At 37.6% G+C, this 19,406-nt stretch overlaps 1 protein-coding gene across 3 annotated transcripts in view; it reads right to left on the minus strand.

Moving 5' to 3' along the window:
- LOC114046277 (cytoplasmic protein NCK2) overlaps nt 1–19,406 on the minus strand; it is a 192,998-nt gene that overhangs the window by 80,834 nt on the left and 92,758 nt on the right. For 2 of the 3 annotated variants that reach the window (XM_027866566.1, XM_027866567.1), the window contains exon 3: nt 1,764–1,955. The gene's annotated coding sequence lies outside the window, so the exon portion shown is untranslated. Of the gene's footprint in view, nt 1–1,763; nt 1,956–7,342; nt 7,385–19,406 lie in introns of those variants that run through there. The other variant, XM_027866568.1, reaches the window with a different exon arrangement.

Below are 19,406 nucleotides of genomic sequence, written 5' to 3' on the forward strand. Positions count from 1 at the left end.
CGTCCTAAAATGATCCTGGCCTATATGGCAACAGGACACAAAGATGAAATGACATAATTTAATATTTACATTGTGTTCTCCTCATTACAACATGTATACATATAAATATAATACAAGGTAGGGAATGATGGGGCCAAAGGAGAGATTCAAACAAACTGCCATAGGAAATTCAGTTAGCTTGGGAGCAAGGGAGGAGGGAAGAAAGACCTCAGGAAGAATGTGCTAACTTAGCACAGCTGTTAATATAGAGCCTGAAAAAAATGGCAGAATGTGCTAACACTGTCAAAAAGGTATCATCACAAATAATACCAATAGGGAAAATAAAAATAAATAAACAAAAATAAGCAAACAAAAAACTCCAACAACTTCTACCGTTGCATAAAATCTCTGATGGTATATGCATCGCCAGTTTTCACACACCCGAATAAAGATAGAATGGAGTTTGAGAAAATCTGGACAAAGGAAAATTAAAACGCTTAAAGGAACAGAGGGACTTCCACAAAGACAAACAGAAAACATTATGCTTTTCAGTGTAGAGAGAAGAAATTCAAAGGAAGTAAAAGATACAAGTTCATTTAAGGAAATAGAGAAGAATAGGGACTTCTTCACAAATACCAGGAAGTTTAAATAGCACTTCACACTGAGGTGGAAAATGTACATAACTTATTACTTTCTCTCCCCAAAAGGGTAATAGCAAAAAAATGTTAACTAGGCAAAACAGCTTAAGAATATTAACTAGTTGAGGACAGGTTCAAAAAAATTCACTTGAGATATTCATAATGGGATATTAAAAGAAGCTAGGAATAAATATGCCTTCCCATAAAACGTTAGTTGGTGTCCCTGTCAAGGAATGATTTATTAGAGAAATCACCATTGGTCTGACCACTGTGGAATTTCTAACATTCCAATATAAATGTTCAAGAATCCAATGAATTTTCAGCAAATTCAGGTACCAGCTAATAATGAAAATGCAACTGTAAAACCTTAACAAGTCAATGCTTTTAGCCTAAAAAAAAAAGTGTTCATGAAATATTTTTATGAATACCAAGATAATACTTAAGATAAGGCAGTTTCTTCAATCTACAAGAGGAATTCAGAACATACTGGTTAAATCTCTCTACAATTAATTCCTAGGGACTACTCACATTCTTTTGCTTTCCCTAAATATGAATCTTATCTAGTATAACTTGATATAGTAATCATAGGTGCTTAATACTGGTTGCAGAATATAAGAAATGTCAGTCATTGGCTGAGGCTAATAAATCCTTTTGTTAGAGGAAGATGCTTCTCATAATATCTGTTACAACAAGTACGCTCTATGACCTCCAGAAGTCTTTGGCCACATTCAATTCACAACATAAATATTGTTGACACACGGAGGTAGGGGTCTTTGTGGACAAAGCAAAAAGAAATGTGATGGGTACACAGTCTCTACAACAAAAAGGAAGAATGCCATTGAAATGACAAGTTGTCATTTAAATATAAAAGAAATTAAAACTTATCAGTATTTGACTTGGAAAAGAAGACTTAACCTCTATCATTTCATCTACTTTAGCATATGCAAAGAAACAATTAGTTCAACAAGAAAAATAATTCTATCTTAAACCAGGCCTTTTGAAAAGTTAAATCTGAATTAACTCAGCAGCTAGGAATCTGAATATAACATATTTACAGTCTAAACTCTATGTTGAAAAAGTAAAAAACAGCCCTATTCAATACCTTAGCAAGACCTATTTAAGCTTTTGAAGCATAATTTGACTTACCTTTGGCACACAGTTACAAGACGTGACTGATAAAACGAGGTACTACTCTTTAATAAAATAACTATCAGAAGATGATGTTTCAGAAGTTACAAAGCTGTAGAACTGTCTTCAGTTTTCACCTCCAGGAGAAAGTTTCACAGATGCTTCTAATCCAGAATATTTGTATTATGTGGTATAATAGCAGCACAAAATCTATTTAAAAGAAAAAGAAAAAAATAATCAGAACCAATGAGATATTTGGTGGTATTCCAGTAGTTATTCTGAAAGTTAACTGGTTTAATGGATGAATTTGACTTCCTTCCCCTCGCAACCAAAAAATAACAACCTTATGATAGTCTGTTTCAGATTCCATTCTAATTTCTCTATTTTTTCCACTAAAGCCTAACTGATACCCTTATCCTGGCATGAGAGTGACTTGTTTTTCAATAGTTATGCCACTGGAACAAATACTCTGGTGGGTGTTCCTAAAATGGAAAGGCTTAAAATAGTGATATTTAAATTATCAATGAATCAACAAGGTTTATTATGAAGCACATACTATATGCTAAGCACTAGAGACAGAAGTACAAAGAATAAAACAATCTCCACCCATGATGAGCTTACATTAAAAAGGAAAGATGAGTACATATAAAAATATACATGGCACAGAATTTGTATACACACAGCAAACAGTTAAATGCAAAGTAGTTGGGGGGGAATTAGCAAAGTTTTCATGCAGAAGATGCCTGGGCTACATCTTAAAAGAAAGAGAGGTACTCCATCTGGGACAGCCTTACAATGACTGAGATGGAAGATGGAGAGTCATGTGAGGAAGACGACTGAAGGGTGGTTTGCCAGCACTGCTGAGAGTAAGGAGGGTTAAAATAAGGACAGAAACTAGGTTGGGTCAGAGAAGTTTGTATTTTATCCTGGGGCAATAGAGGCCACCAGAGTTCATTGAACAGGTGAGGGAGATCATTAGATCTGTGCTCACTTTGGTGGCTGCATACAGGATAGACTGAAACAATGAGAATCTTTGGACAAGGCCACCAATTGGGAAGAGGTTGTAATAATGTAGGAAAGAGGGGATGAAGGCCTAAAATAAAGTGGTAGCTATGTGAGTAGAGAGAAAAGAACAGCTATGAGAGGCAGTCTAAGTGTAGAAAAGGCAAGATTTGACAACTAGATTGGATATGCAGGGTAAGGGACAGTGAGGGGTCTGACAGTTTGGAGATGCAGCAGTGAAATGCTTCTTACCAATAAAGAAGGTCCTGAGAGAAGAGGGCCTAGGATGGAGCTTTGGTAAATACCTACAGTTGGATGGCATAATAAGCATAATAAACTAGCAAAGGAGACTGAAAAAGAATGACCAGACAGACAGGAGAAGAACCAGGAAAAAATGGTGTCTTAAGAAACCAAAACAGTGAGCATTTCCAGGAGGAGAGCCTGGTCAACAGCTTCAAATGCAGAAGAGATCAAGAATGAAGACTGAGCCAAGAACATCCAATATGGCAGGTAAGAAACTACTGCTATCATTGAAATAAGGAAGTTCACTTAATGAAGAGAGCAGAACCAAGGGAACACTGTACATAATAACAGCCACGTTGTGCAATGACTAATATTGATAAACTTAACCCTTCCCAGCAAAACAAGGATCTAAGACATCTCCAAAGGCCTTGTGATGGAAAATGCTATCCACATCCGAAGAAAGAACTGTGGAATTTGAATGCAGATCGAAATATACTGTTTGCTATTTTTTTTTCTCTTCTGTTGAGTTTTGTTTCCTCTTTCTGGTGGTTCCTCCTATTGGTTCTAATTTTTACTTACAACATCCCTAATCTGAAAATGTGTTTAATAAGAATGTATATATATAGCCTAAATCAGATTTGCGCCGTCTTGGGGAGGGTGGTGGGGAGGAAGGGGGAGAAAAATTTTAAACTCAAAAGCATATGGAAGTGATTGTTGATAAATCAAAATAAATTAAAAAAAAATACCTTCTAGTGCCAAGGGGGAAAAAAGAAAAAAGAAGGTTCACTTAAGTGATAAGGTCACAAACCAGACTTCAAAGGGTTGAGGGAATGAAGGCAATGAAGGTAGATAGCTTTTTTTTTCTAGGAATCTGGATGAGAAAGGAAAAGAAATACACTCTAAGAGTTTGAAGTAACAGGAGGGTCTAGGGAAGGGATTTTTTTTTTTTAAAGGATGGGAGAGACTCGGGAATGTTTGGCCAGAGAAGGACTATAGTTATGTAAGAGCTAATCTGTTACATTTGGAGAAGCTCACAATCAGAAGGCTAACCAATCATAGTGCCTATTATGTGCCAGGCCCTGTGCTAGATGCTGGGGATACAAAAAGTAGCAAAAGACAGCACCTGAACTCAAGGAGCTTACAGTCTAACGAATGAGGGAGACATGACAAGACAGAATCATACAAAGTAAGCTGTATACAGGATAAATGTTGTTGTTCATCCTTTGTTCTTAAAAAGAACCAATGACATCAAGAGGGTGATGTCTTGACTTGCAAGTGAATTGGATTTAAGTGACAAAGTCATAAGTCTCACTCTCTCCTCCAGGGTTACCAGGAGTCCAGTAGTAAGACATAGATCAGGACAACTGGCTATGGCCCCAGATGCAAAGGGGAACCACAGCCTTTTTAAGTAAAGGTCTTTCCCAGGTCTCAGTTTGTCTGAGGCAACACCCATTCAATAATTAAAGGATAGTTAATAATCAAGGCTAAAGATGGACTAGTTTGCCTTCACCAAAGAATCAACCTGGGAGGGGAAGAACCTCCAAGTTTCTGGCCAGAAGAAAACAACAGTTACTATTTACACTGACTCTTTTAGTCCCCTTCTTACTAGACTTCATGGGGATGCAGTCAAGAGATCAGCAAAACGCCCCACTGGGGATATCTTCCTCTCTCTTGGCTTCCATGACACCATACTCCCTAGGTTTTTCTGGCTGTCTATCCATTCTTCTCTGTCCCTTGGGGATTAAAGTTTGGGATCTAGTTCAAGACTCTTCACTCTCTCTACTTTGTCTCCCATGGAAATTTCATTCACTCCCTTGACTCCTTAACAAAGGGAAGGCACTAGAATTAGGAGGAGTTGAGGAGGGTTTCCTCTAGAAGGTGAGATTTTAGTTGGGATTTAAGGAAGCTATCAGTTGATAAACCTTTTGGGTCAAAGGAAGTTACTGGCTAGGCTATTCAGCAAGGGAGGTTTTAGAATCTGTGCTGGTTTAAGTATGTGTGTATATATATATACGAAATCACAAATTCTTGAAGCATTAAAATATCTTTCGATTGATTCCTTACACCCCTCCCTATGTACCCCACCCCCAAGTTCCTGCTTTATAGCAGAGATCCCAAGATATTTAACCACATATTTCTGTGTGAAGGATATATAAGAGGAAAAGATATGAGTAAAATTCAGGGAATGGGTTTCTCCTCCCTCACCCCAACCAACATACACACTCTTTCAACATTTGTAATGTAAAGGGAAAGAGGTTAGTAATCTAGTGAGAAAGCCCACATGATGAAGTGTCAAATGCATAGTCCTATTTTAAATACCAATATAGAATTTACTGAGGGACCTTGGGTACAAGACACTCTACTGAAAAGAGCTACCACTAGAAAGTGTCACAGTGGATAGAGTGCTGGACCTGGAGTCAAGAAGATTCATCTTCCTGAACTTACCTCAGAAACTTACCAGCCGTATGATCTTGGGCAACTCACTGTTAAGGACTTTAAAGGGTCGCTTGAACTTGTCTTTTTGAGTTGCCATATTTTCCAGAAACACTGGGCCCAGGGCATGCAGGAGGCCCTAAATGGCCCTAAACTCTCCCCCTGAGCTGACAATAACATGTTTTGCAACCCAAGCTGGACTCCCTGTGTGTCCCTGGGAGTCTAGACAGGCGCCAGTCAGTCTTCACCAGCCTGAGAAACTGCTTGTACGGCAGGTACCCATGTAGATAAACAGCCCATCCTATCTTCACAGTCTAGCAGTTCCCAAGGGAAAAGAATGTGGCTTTTGCCATCACCTTGTTCCTCCCTTTTGGGAGGGGTTTTGTCCTTCTCCCACCTTTATCGCACCTTTCCCCCTCCCATACCACACCCCTTTAGCGGGAGATTTCAGGTATCTTCTTCCTTTGTCCTGCTGTTATAAAAATGAAAACTTCTGTATAGACTGTGAACTCTTTGAGTTCCACATTCATGTTCATTTCTCTTGCAATAAAACTAGTTTTCAAGTAAGTTTCGTGAAGTTGTGATTGTCTGCTGACATCACTTAACCCTGTTTGCCTCAGTTTCCTCATCTGTAAAATGAGCTGGAGAAGGAAATGGCAAACCACTCTGGTATCTTTGCCAAGAAAACCTCAAATGGGGTCGTGAAGAATCAGACACACTGAAAACACCTGAACAACAACTAGAAAATGATTTGGAGATAACATTTCAGAAATACAAAGAAGTCCAATGAAATACAAAGAAGTCCAATAAAGACAATCAAATCTGACAAAAAGTCTTTGCTAACCAAATGAAGATTATAGTGTATAATGTATTCACCATACCTGAGTAAATATTTTCAGTCTTTTAATAATATTTTACAAGGGACCCTGAAGCCCACTAAGGCCTATACAGTTCACAGACATTTTTAATTACAGCCCTTACCCCGAGGGGAAAGATCAATTAATTCATTACCATCATAATTGTAACCCAAAGTGTTAACACTGACACAGAAATATCTAGTTACATTCCAGCCAGAGAAGAAGAATTATTCAAATAATAATTTAATCAAATTTCCCTTTAAAAAGTAAATATGAGTTGATTCAGATGAAAGAGCCTATTGGGTTTTTTAAAAGCACATTTTCAGATGGTGGTCTTGCTTGTCCAACTGTGCACAGCACTAGCTCCAGAGACACTATTCAGGAAAAATAATGATCCAACAATGGAAGCATTTAAAGTATTAGATATGAAAAAGAATTCTTGACAGAGCCATTTCAGACTGTTCTGTTAAATGTTAACAATGAACTGATAGCCCTCTAAAAGGGTCAGCAGGTCCTGGTCAAGAGTTTTCATTCACTGCTGGATTCACTCACTCCTCTCCCTTGGCGTTCTCAACCCGGTGTTCCCTTCGGGTTCTGAGGCTATTGTCAGTTGTCAGCACAATAGAGCAGAATATTAATGAAATAAGCTGCTCATTGGATTTATACTAAAATGCTCACTTGCCTGCTGACAGATTTTACTAGCGAGGCCTATTCTTGGGGAAAGGAAGGGAGTAAGCATTTATATAGAGTCTACTATTACTGTGCCAGGTGGAAGTACCTTTCAAAATTATTATTTCATTTGATCCTCAACCACCCTGTGAGACAGAAGTTACTATTATCCCCATTTTATAGTTGATGAAACTGAGGCAAACAGAGGTTAAGTAATTTGTCCAGAGCTAGTAAGTGTCCGAGGCTAGATTTGAAGTCATGTCTTCTTAATATCCTTGAGACAGATAGGTGGCGGATAGACTGCTGGGCCTGGAGTCTGGAAGATTCATCTTCCTGAGGTCATATCTAGCATCAGACACTTACTAGCTGTGTGACCCTGGGCAAGTCACTTACCTTTGTTCGCTTCAGTTTCATCATCCGTGAAATGAGGTGGAGAAGGAAAGAGCAAATAACTCCAGTATCTCTGCGAAGAAAACCCCAAATGGGGTCACAGAATTAGACACGGCTGCACAAGCACTTCCTGATCCAAAGTACAGTACTCTATCCACTGGACCACCTAGGTGCCTCAAGGAAATGGCCAATATTTCACTTTGCCAATGCATGCTTTTCAATTTTTGCCCCTATTTGCAAGTCCATTTCTACACTCCAAAGTGATATGTCAATATAGGAACTTAATATAGTCCTATTGGACTTTTTAAATTGAAAATAAATAAAAACTAAAATTGTGAGCAGAAGGGAACATAAAATTTGAACCCAGAAAGTAATGTCAATGCAACTGATCACTATTTTTGCTTCTAGCAAGTCAACTTAAGGGTTACTAGCAGCCATCTGGGAAGTACATTTTTAAAAGGGCATCCTGAAATGGGTTTTTTTTCCTGAAAGAAGTAGCGTCATGGCAGTTTGCCAATCTATTTTACCAGCAATCTTATATAAAATCTCATAGAAATTCATACAGTGAACATCAAAATATTTTTCTTTTTAGATTTAAAGGAAATATGCCCACAGCTTACTTTTAGCTTGAAGTTATTAGCACATATAAACTTTCTGTTAAAAATTATCATTTCAATTTCGGCCATAATTAGAGCATACACTCTAAATGCAACAAAGGAAAGAAAGCACACACTTCTAAGAATAACAATCGCATCAAGCAACAGGACAAATACTACCAGGCACAAGGTCACTGAAACTAAAAACTATGATTAACCAAAGAGTATAATTCATTTTAAGTTTTTCAGAAAACAATGAACAGAAACATATATAGGAAAATATTCTCCAATTAAAAAAAAGTTTCACCACTAATTCAATGTACAGTTTTCTTTACGAAAAAAATAACTTTAATATAAAATTAATAATAAATTTATTTTCCCCCCAATTTACTTAGATCTTTATTAAAGGTAATTTTCAGTTAAAAACCATTTTGGAATGACTGCTTGAATTATTTGTTAAGCTAGAATTTTCTTGTATCCAAATAGGAACTGAGTCAGCTGATATTTTGTAATTGTTTATAAAAATCTGCTGTCCATGCATCCATGTCTTTTAATGTCGTTGTGAAAAACTCTGAAAATCTATTCTGAAGAGGCAGCATGGCATAGTGGAGAAAGCGCTGGGCTAAGGAAGTCCAGGGAGACTTGGGTTCAAATTCTGACTGCTATTGGCTGTGAGACCCTGGTCAAGTTACTTGATGTCTCAGGTAACTTTACTATAAAACTGCAGAGCCAGGGCCTAACCTGCATAGAGAGAGGGAAGTTCATCACAGAGAATTCCCCATCGTAAATAAATCACAGATCCATTCCAATGAAAAATTCATTCTAAGATTAAATGCCTTTCACAACTATGGCTGAGGAAAGTGGTGGAAAGGGGGACACGGAGAGGAACAGAGAAAATTCTTAACCATGGGGCAGCTAGGTGGTGCAGTGGATAGAGCTCTAGCCTTGGAGTCAGGAGACCTGAGTTCAAATCTGGCCTCAGACACTTGACACTTACTAGCTGTGTGACCCTGGGCCAAGTCACTTAACCCCTTTGCCTAGTGAAAAAGCAAACAAAGAAAAAAAATGCTTAACCAAGCAAAGGATAGAAAAGATCATAAAAGGTAAGAGAAAAGATTTTACAAAATAAAATTTTAAAACTTTTGCACAAACTTAATGCAGATAATTAGAAGAGAAAAGGTAGTGTTAGAAAATATTTGCATCAAATACAACTGATAAAATTCTGATAACCAAAACACACAAGAACTTGAACCAAACACCCAACGGGCAAGTAGTCAAAGGATATGAATGATTCTTCAAAAGAAGAAATGCAAAGTACAAATGAACAAATGAAAATACATTCCATATCACTGAATTACTAGTGAAAGAGAAACGCAAATTAAAAACACTAGGTACCACTTATCATGCAAATTGGGGGAGATGAGAAAAGATGGGGACTGTCAACGCTGAAGAATGTTTTTCCTACTTCTTCCCACCAGGGACAAGAGGAATAAGCCAAACTCTTCTTCCACAGGGTGGTTAGATAGCACAGTGAACACAGCTTGGGCCTAGAGTAAGGAAGACCCGAGTTCAAATTTGGCTTCAGACACTTATTAGCTGTGCGACCCTGAACAAGTCACTTTACCTCTTTTTGCCTCAATTTCCTCATCTGTAAAATGGGGAGAAAAATAGCACCTACCTCCCAGGGTTGTTGTGATAATAATGAAATGTGAAAATAATTGTAAAGCACATGGGATGGTGCCCAGCACACAGTAAGCACTACATAAATGTTCGCTATTATTATTAGCTATTATTATCATATACAGCCCACACCCCAAACATCTATTCTCAGTAATTTTTAAATGGAAACAACTTGACCAAAAATCTGTCACAGAATTTTGAGACCATTAAAACAGTTTAATGTGGGGGGGAAAAACTTAACATCTCTGGTTTGTCTAGCTCATCCTTATATACTAGGGGATCCGGTTTGCTTACTATCCCAGCAGTCCCAGTGATGTGTTCTATTTTGTATTTCCTAAAACATACCTCCCTCCCAAATGTGGTGATGTAGTTATTACTAACTTCCCTTGGGTAACTGAATCTCTCTTAATGCAATCTAAAATTTCATTAGGCTTTTTGACTGCACGTCATACTTCTGACTCATACTGAACTTGAAGTCTACTAAAATTTTCTCCCCCCAGAGGCCTAGCTAGCCTCACTCTTCTCCATCTTTTACTTGTACCAGAGATTTCTTGTTTTTATTTGAATATATTTTATTTATTTCATTAGATATTTCCTAATTACATGTGAAGTTTTTAATATTCTTTTTTTTAAATTTTGAGTTACAAGTTCTCTCCACCCCTCGAGAAGGCAAGCAATATATTAATTACACATGTGTAGTCATGAAAAACATTTCCATATTAGGCATGTTACAAAAGAAAACACACACACAAACAAACAAAAATAAAGTAACCTTAAAAAGCGTGCTTCAACTTATACTCAGAGTTTATCAGTTTTGTTTCTGGAATTGGATGGTAATTTTCATTGAGGGTCCTTTGGAATTGTCTTGGATCATCGCCTTGATCAGAGTAGCTAAGTCTTTCACAACTGACCATCCTTAGATTACTGCTGGTGCTGTCTACAATGTTCTACTGGTTATATGCATTTCACTTTTCATCAGCTCATATAAATCTTCCCAGGCTTTTCTGAAACCATGCCCTTTGTCATTACTTTCAGAACTGTAGTATTCCATCACAATCATATACCACAACTTGTCAACCATTCTCCAACTGACAGGCATGCCCTCAATTTCCAACTCACTGCCACCACAAAAAGAGCTGCTATAAATATTTTTGTACAAATAGATCCTTTTGCCTTTTCTTTGATCTGTTTTAGATACAAACCTAGTAGTGGGTCAAAGGATATGCATAGTTTTAGTCCTTTTGACATAGTTCCAAACTGTTCATCAGAATGGTTGGACCAGTTCACAGTTCCACTAACAGTGCATTAAGTGCCCAGTTTTTCCACATTCCCTTCCAGCACTTGTCTTTTTCCTTTCCTGTCAGGTAAGCTAATCTGATAGATGTGAGTTGGTATCTCAGAGTTGTTTTAATTTGCATTTCTCTAATCAGTAGTTTTTTCATGTGACTATTAATAGCTTTGATTTCTTCTGAAAACTGTTCATATTCTTGGAGACCACTTACCAAATGGGGAATGAAATATTTTTATAAATTTGGCTCAATTCCCTATATATTTGAGAAATGAAGTCTTTATCAGAGAAACTTGCTATAAAACTTTCCCCCAGTTTCCTGTTTTCCTTTTAATTTTGGCTGCATTAGTTTTGTTCCTACAAAGACTTTTAAATTTCATATAATCAAAATTATCCACTTTACTTCCTGTGATCTTCTCTATTTCTTGTTTGGTCATAAACTCTTTCCCTATCCAAACATCTGACATTTTTGTACCAGGGATTTATTTTTTTATCACAAATGTGCATCTTTATATTTACATTAGGCAGTTAGTGCAGTGGATAGAGCACAAGACCTGGGGTTCAAATTCAGCCTCAGACACTGAGTAGTTGTGTGACCCTTGACAAGTCACTTAACTTCTATCTGCCTCAATTTCCTCTTCTATAAAATGGACTTAGTAACAGTACCTATCTCCCAGGATTGTTGTGAGGATCAAATAAAATGTTTTAAAAGTGTTTTACAAATCCTAAAATGTCATATAGATGCTACTTATTAGTACTATTAAGTGGCATCTACATGACATTTTAGGATTCCTATTAAGTATTCTTTTAAATTTAGATTATTATTGGTCTGTTAGCTACCCTCCTAGCTTCATATCATCCACAAATCTAATTAGCATGCCATCTAAGCCTGGAGTATTTGACAGCAGGCATAAACTAACTGAGATGATCCTTAGAGACTGGCTAAAATTTTTCACATGATTAAATACTCTGCACTTTTTCTGGCTTATAATCATTCACTGAAAAGCAGAATTAGGTGATGGTCAGTTTGTCCTGGCAGAGTATATGTAAAAACAAAATCTGTATCCATCAATAGTCTGATGCTTTCCTGGCTTGTCATCCTTACTACAAATATTTCTGTACCAATGCCTCTTTTAGATATTAAAGAAATCTACAGAGACAAGAAAAGTTGGAGTATTAACAACTAAGACTCTGACAATGAACCTATTTAGATTACCAAATCCCAAACACATGAGATGATAGCTATCTCCAGTGAGTTTACTGCTAATGATCCTAAAATATTCCCTAAATTAAAAAAAATGTTCAATGGGTCCACAAAAATTATAAAGTGTTCAACAACAACAAAAACTCCCAATTGGGAAAAAATAAATCAAACTCTTAAATCTTTCAAGTGACAAGATGACGAACTAAAACAATTCCTGCATCTACACTAGTTTCTGTAAAACCAGGGAGGAAAAGAATATTGTGGTAAAGCATCTAATAAAAAGCAAGCTACAACATCCAGCATTATTCCCTATTAAAAACATTTATTAAAAGCAAATATGTGGCGACAAATACCTGCAGTCCCTGTTGCTGAGATGGCTGAGGCGGGTGGATCCCTTGAGTTTAGAAGTAGAGCTAAGAAGCCTGGCACCAATATGGTGAGCCACCAGGCTTCCCCAGGAGATGTGAACCCAACCAGGTTGGTAAATTGCAACAGGTTAAAATTCCAATGCTGATCTGCAGCTGGATTTGACTGTACTTGGGGGGGGGGCAGAGCAAGGGAGTGAAGAAAATTGAGGGTGAGGGAAAAGGGAAGAAAAAGGAGAGAGGGGGAAGAGGATGATAGGGACGGATAAAGAGAAAGAAAGGGGATGATGGCAGAAGGAGAAGGAAAAGGGAGTGGTGGAGAAAGAGAAGGCACATGGATAGAGTGCTGGGTCTGGAATCAGGAAGACTCCTCTTCCTGAGTTCAACTCTGGCCTTACTAACCCTGTGACCCTGGACAAGTCACTTAACCCTGTTTGCCTCAGTTTCTCATCTATAAAATGAGCTGAAAAAGGAAATGGCAAACCATTCCAATATTTTGCGAAGAAGACCCCAAAAGGAGTGAAGTAGAGCGGGGCACTATTGAAATGACTGAACAACAACAACAAAAGACAGACGAAGAGAGGAAGGATGAGAAGGGAAGGTAAGAGAAGTGGAGGGAGTGCAAATAATCAAATCATTTTCATGATGAAAGTTATAACACATTCAAAATAAAACTGATCCAAAACAGAATTTTTTAAAAAATTAGCCTTATGTGTCTTGGTACATTTTAGAATAGGCTTTTTTTAAAAATCACTTTTAAAGATTTAATGCATGGGTTTTATAAAACCATTGCTTCAATACATTAAAATTTTCTTTTATAAGTTTCATAATCTACTAGGGCACAGAAATGAAGAAGTCACTAAAGGACACCTGAAACTAAGTAGTTTCTATTTTAACAATCCTCAGGGTTGCATTATACCTTGCTCGGCGAGTTTTGTTATTATTGATGCTGTTGAGAGGAAAGAAGACGCTGGAGGAGGGTAAGAAGTGATCAAATAAAAAATTACTCTAATGCCTGCCAAGCTGTCTGTGAATATTTCTACTCTTTAAGATGAACATTAACATAACCCAACATATTTAGAAAAAAATTATACACAAAGGTTAAGTAATACCTCTATTCAAAGAGAAGATACATTGCAGCAACATGCTTTGCTGAAAGAAATTTCACCATAAAAGGTAGAAGAAATTTAATTATTAGATACAGGAAATAATATAGAAGACACAAGATTGCATTGCAACATCTGTGAAACTATGCTACATAAATGACATTAGGTAAGAAAACAAAATGTGAATCTTCATATTTCATAAGTACCAGCTCAACCTTATAAAATGTTAACACAACTTAAAAAATCTACTGTACATCAAGACTAAAATACTACATCCATAAAGCAGGTTTTCCTCACTGTGGGTATAGCATTGGACCTGAAGTTAAGAAGATCAGAGTTCAAATTTGGCCTCAGATGCTTACTCGTTCTGTGTCCCCGAGCAATTCATTTAATCTGTTTGCCTCAGTTTCCTCATCTGTAAAACAAGGATAATAACAGCACCTATCTTCCCAAGGTTTTTTTGTGAGGATCAAATGAGATAATATTTCTTAAAGTGCTTAGCATAGCTCTATAAGTAAGCACTATATTAATGTTAGCTTCTATGACAGCAAACTACTACTACTACCTGGTTTGGTTTTTTTTTTGTGTGTGTGTGTGTGTGTGTGTGTATGGTTTTGTTTTTGTTTTGTTTTGTTTTTTTGCATTAGCCAGAGTTGTGGTGCAATTATATATTTAATCTTGCCTTGGGGCCAGAAGTCATACAGACAGATGCATGGCTCTTACAGATGCCAACTGACAGCTGTCACAAAAGTTTTACCTTCACCTGACTTATTTCCATCCCAACTCAAGGCTATACAAAAAAGTCATTTTTATAACATTGCTTAAGTTTATTTACTAACTACCCTAACATGATGTCACTACTTTTCTAAACTTTAAAAAAATCAGAATGTTTCATTTCAATAATATCTGACAATTATATGGTATTTTAAAACTGGCAAAACACTAAATTACATCGTTTGATCCTCACAAAAACCCTATATAAGTTAGATACTGTAGGTATTGTCATCACATTTTTCAGTAATTGAAGTGTAATGACTTAGGGGGTCTCTACTCATTCTCCATTTTCTTTTTTTTTTTGAAGTCCAGGTCTACTCCAGAGAAGAAAGGAGGGGGAGAGAGAGACAGAGACGGACAGAAACAGAGACAGAGAGAGAGACACACACACACAGAGAGACAGAGAGACAAAGAGAGAGCACACCGTTAACTTAAAAACCTCGTAGGGTTCTTACTGAGCAGTCAAAGTGGTTAACTGGCTCGTGTTCCTCTGGCAAGGAAAATGAGAATTACATTGTCAAGAGCAGGTCTGGCATTGCGTATCTTCTGGTCCCCAACTCTATCTCCATCTTAGGCAGCAGGTCATAAGAGCTTAGGGAGTCACTAAGCAGCCCTCACTCAACCTAGACCTATTAGCTAAAGGATCAGAAGAACTGTAAAACCTGGGTAGAAAAGCAGAGAAAGTTTCATAGACAAAGGTTAATAAATAATAGTACTGATACCTAAACTCTCTCTAGATTCGCTTTCCAGTTCAAGCCTTGAAGTTCTTCCACCATAAGGTCATTTGCCAACAGAGAATTATATATGAAATTTATTACTTAAAATAGAAAATATCCAAAGTAATAAAAGATGATAGGCATTAAAAAAAATTAAAGACACCTTACTGGACTGTTTGCTGAGACTCAAAAGACTAACACAGGCATTCATTTATTGCTGTGTCTTTTTTAAAAATTACTAAAAAAAAAACAGGTTATAGAACCATATCTTTATTGCAAACAAGGGAGGAAAAGTAGTATACTGTACAGCCATTATATATTTTTAAGAAAAATGTTAAGAGCTTTGTCTCAGCACCGAAAAAAACAAACCCACTTCTCCAAGAATAGTAAAATGTGTAAAATGAAGGATCTTTATTACGGAAAAAATATATATAGAAACTACTGAAGTTAAGTGGAAGCAAAGAGAACAAGTCACTACTTTAACAGATCTGGGATCTCACTTCTGTTAGTGCAGATCACAAGTATAATCTACATACCTCCTCATCTTGTATGATTATTGTCTCAGAAATCACCCTTAAAGGATCTACCCCAAAAGCTGAGGGTCATCTCATAGGTGTTTTAACATTCTGTGGAAGCCAGTGGAATATTGGAGTTATCCATCTGATCCTTCTCACTCTTGCTCAAGGACCCCAGGCCACTTTTTTTTTCTAATACATTTTCTGGTGGAAATCCTTTATGCCATGAGTAATTTTCAGATGATCATTAGAAATATACCACTTTTTTTCTGGTAGTTGCAAAGTACTGGAAGCAGAGTGTATGTCTGCTGACTGGAGAATGGGTAATAATGGAATATTATTGTGCTTTAAAGCACAATGAATATGACAAATTCAGAGAATCCTGGGAAGACTTATTGGAATGGATGCAAAGTATGCAGGGCCAAGAGAACAACTTACCCAGCGAACAGAACAAATAAAGGGGAAACAATATTGAAAGTTCACATAATTCTGATCACTGCGGTTGCCCACCAATCATTATTTCAGCATAACATGTCTTTCCCTTCTCAGAAGAAAGGTGATAGACTATAGGTGTGGTATGAAGTATATCTTGTCACCTGTGGCAGGGAATAGAGAGCAGTATTTACTGGGTTGAGAGTATTTTGTTTGTTTCTCTTAAGCTTGATTTTAAAGAAAACAAATATGTTGCTCCCTGTTGTCCTATAATTTTGATTCTTCAGAAGTTATAGATCCCATGTATCACATAGTACTTGTGGTGGGAGCAATATCCTAGCCCCTGCTCTTATGCAGTAGTTTTTCCATAAAAGGTACTAAAGTCATCGTTGAGATTTGATTAGCTCAGGGGACTAAAAGTTCAGGTTATTGACATCATTTCTTGGTCTCTCAAGTACAAAGCAACCACAAAGAGATCCAGCTACACAGTGATACTCGGCTGGTAGACCACAATAGGTAATTCAGGCAAGGGAGCTTAGCTCAACTTAATCAACTCATGTCCTCATAGCATAACCTTGGTGAATATCCTTCTGTTGCTTTGGCCAAGTAAATTTCCTTTTGTTAGCTACTGAATGATCTATGAGTGTCTCATATTGTTCCAGTATCAAATAGAGTAGGACAGATAGGTGGCTCAATGGACAGAGTGCAGGGCCTGGAGTCAGGAAGATTCCTCTTCCTGAGTTCAAATCTAGCCTCAGACATTTACTAGCTGTGTGACCCTGAGCAAGTCACTTAACCCTGTTTGCCTCAGTTTTCTCATCTGTAAAACGACCTGGAGAAGGAAATGGCAAATCACTCCAGTGTCTTTGCCAAGATAAGCCCACATGGAGTCACAGAGTCATACACGACAGAAACGACTCAATGACAACAACAATCAAACAGAAACCACCAGGGGACTGGCTTGAGTCAGTTCCAACCCATGTCATCAGCAGGAAGAATACTGTAATTTAAAAGATGATTGTATGTCAGGGAACATTTGGGTACCACCAAATACACTGAAAAATTTCTCAAATGCAATCACATTTACTCACTTCCTCCTATTCAATTGGAACTAGCTTATTATGTATCTGCAATGCCTGTCCTCAAATATGGGTTGGTAGAATAACTTGCTGGCTTGCCCATCCAACCATACTAATCAAAACCAGGTGTTCTTAAGAATTTAAGTATCCTGGCAATTGTATTTCAATATAATTGGTTTCCTTTGTAATCTTACATGATTTATTGAACTAAATGATTCTGAAGGTTCCTTCCCCAGCTCTAAATCTGACAGCACTATGAGAATCCACATCTCTAATGAACTGCTGAACTCCTTTGGAAAACATACATATTCCTCATTTTATGCCACATTACATACTGATCAAGCATCAAAGTGGCACAGCGGATAAAATGCCAGGCCTGAAGTCAGGAAGACCTGAGTTCAAACGTGGCCTCAGACACTAGATGTGTGACCCTGGGCAAGTCACTTTACCCTGTGTGCCTTAGTTTCCTCATCTATAAAAATGAGCTGGAGAAGGAAATGGGGAACCACTCAAGTATCTTTGCCAAGAAAACCCCAAATGGAGTCACAAAGAGTCAGACACAACTGAACAACAACAGCAAAAAATACTGATAATCAGAGTCACTATACAGTTGTTATCTCTGATTGCATTTATCTTAAAAATGGAATCTTGTACAATTCTGATGTAAAAGCTGCCTTCCTAGAAGACTGCCTTTAGGAATGTGTTTGACACTGAGTCAAATGCCTTATTTTATTCTTTTCTTCTGTAACCAAAGAGATCTCATATCCTTTACACCTTTCAGGAAAGTTGTGTGACTGTGAGCCTATTATCAACAATCTCTGAAGGATCGATCCTGGAGACTGTGAGAAGTACTGCAGGATTAGGGAAGGGCAGAGAGATCCTAATTCGTCTGCCCCAATATAATGTATTGTATAGGTATAATGTAAGGTATAATATCCTCATTAGAGATGACTACTCAATGCTATGTATTAGTATTCCCAGTACCCCGCAATGAGTACATGCTTAATAAAGCCTTGTTTAAATGCTTGGTTCCTTCTGCCCTACCCTTCCCCTGAAAAGAAGAAGAATGGAATCTCATAAGCCAGTGAAACTGACTTCAATTCCTAGTAGTAGTAATAGCAGCAGCAGCAGCTAACATTTACATAGATCCCATACCATGTGCCAAGCACTGTGTTAAGTGTTTTATACGTGTTTTCTCATTTGATCCTCATAACAACCCTGGGAGGCAGTACTATTACTATCCTCATTTTATAGATGAAGAAACTGAGGCAGGCAGAGGTTAAGTGACCTGCCCAGGATCAAACAACCATTAAATGTCTGAGGCCATATTTGCATTCAGATCTTCCTGTCTCCTGGCCCAGCACTGTATCAACTACTTGCCCGTATGGCATATTTATCATTAAAGCAATTGTTAGCGGATATGCAGGAAAGGAATGTGATAATCAAGTGATAACCGAGAGTCAGCATGGCTTCTTCAAGGACAGGAGGATTCTAATGGCAAACCCCGAAGATGAATTTGTCTGGTCCTGCCTGTGTTATTAAAATTTTTTATCCAGAATTTGAGAGATATCTAGCCTTGGAGTCAGAAAGAGCTGGAATAGAGTCCTACATCTGACACATACTAGCTATATAACCCTTAGCAAGTTACCACATGGCCCAATGGATAGAGTGCTTGCTGGTCCTGGCGTCAGCTAGACTTGAGTTCAAATCCAGCCTCAGACACTTACTAGCTTTATGATTCTAGGCAAGACACTTAGCCGTTATTTGCCTCAGTTGCCTCATCTGTAAAATGGGGATAACACCTCTCAGGATTATTGTGAAGATCAAATACGATAACAGCACTTAGCACAGTTCCTGACACATAGTAAGTGCTGCATAAATGTTAGTTGTTGTTATAATTATTAACCTCTGAGTGCCCCAAGCTGTAAGTTATTAAACCAACCTGTAAATTAAAGACGAAATGCTGAACTGCACCAGTAGAAGGAATTTCCACACTGGGATCTCAATGGTAAAAATGATGAAATAAAAATAAAAACCACTGACCTGGCATGGACAGCATGCTTATCAGGTATGTCAAAGACTAAATGGACTGCTAAAGTTTTAAATGAAAGAGCCAGGTTCAAGTGCTGGGCCCAATCTAATATGATGAAATTTAATAGGAATAAATGTAAAGCCTTACATTTAGATTAAAAAAACTCATCCTCCAATTGTGGCTTCATAGGAGTTTATCTGAAAAAGTCTGAGGGGGTGTGATAGTGGTGGCGGGGAGTGGCTAATAGACAACAACCTTACTATAAGTTAAAGTCACAAAG

The sequence above is a fragment of the Vombatus ursinus genome, unplaced genomic scaffold, assembly GCF_900497805.2.
Source record: "Vombatus ursinus unplaced genomic scaffold, bare-nosed wombat genome assembly UNPS02014781.1, whole genome shotgun sequence".
Taxonomy (NCBI): Eukaryota; Metazoa; Chordata; class Mammalia; order Diprotodontia; family Vombatidae; genus Vombatus; species Vombatus ursinus.